This window comes from Seriola lalandi, unplaced genomic scaffold (genome assembly GCF_002814215.2).
Source record: "Seriola lalandi dorsalis isolate HSWRI2012SDOR001 ecotype SW California unplaced genomic scaffold, Sedor1 jcf7180002016996, whole genome shotgun sequence".
In the NCBI taxonomy this organism is placed as follows: Eukaryota; Metazoa; Chordata; class Actinopteri; order Carangiformes; family Carangidae; genus Seriola; species Seriola lalandi.
The window spans coordinates 1-582 of NW_019487648.1; the positions used below are offsets into that span (position 1 = coordinate 1).

At 46.9% G+C, this 582-nt stretch overlaps 1 long non-coding RNA gene across 1 annotated transcript; it reads left to right on the plus strand.

The window, feature by feature from the left end:
- LOC111645296 (uncharacterized) lies at window positions 1–581 on the plus strand. Its single transcript, XR_002759862.2, has 3 exons — window positions 1–105; window positions 210–278; window positions 369–581. It is a non-coding gene; the product is annotated as an uncharacterized LOC111645296 (long non-coding RNA).
- The last annotated feature ends 1 nt before the right edge of the window (window position 582 follows it).

The following is a 582-nucleotide window of genomic DNA, read 5'->3' on the forward strand; positions in this document are numbered from 1 at the left end:
TGTGTGTGTGTTTTTTTTTTCATGTGTGCATTTATTTCTTGTTTTGTTTTTCCTCCAGTGACTCTGTTTGAACTGACTGTGGTCAATAACTGGTACATCACCATGGTAAGATCAAGTCAAGTTGTGCTTTTATCAATCTCCACTCTGCAGCGTTGTCATTGATCAGTAGGTGTCACTGTTTGACTGCTGCTGTGTTCACTCTGCCACAGGAAGGAGTGACCTCTATGACAAGCCACTGGAGCCGTCTGTACTTCATGACCTTTTACATAGTTACCATGGTGAGGCCTGCGTGGTCGTATGAGCGTCTTTTTCTGTGCGTGGGAATGTGTCCGTTGATGTATATGATATTTTGTCTCTGCCTTCTCCAGGTGGTGATGACCATCATTGTGGCGTTCATTCTGGATGCGTTTGTGTTCCGCATGAACTACAGCCGCAAGAACCGGGAACCACTAGAGAACCCAGAGGGTGGGACCGAGTGTGTGTGTGTGTGTGTGTGTGTGTGTGTGTGTGTGTGAGTGTGTGTGTGTGTGTGTGTGTGTGTGTGTGTGTGTGTGTGTGTGTGTGTGTGTGTGTGTGTGTGTG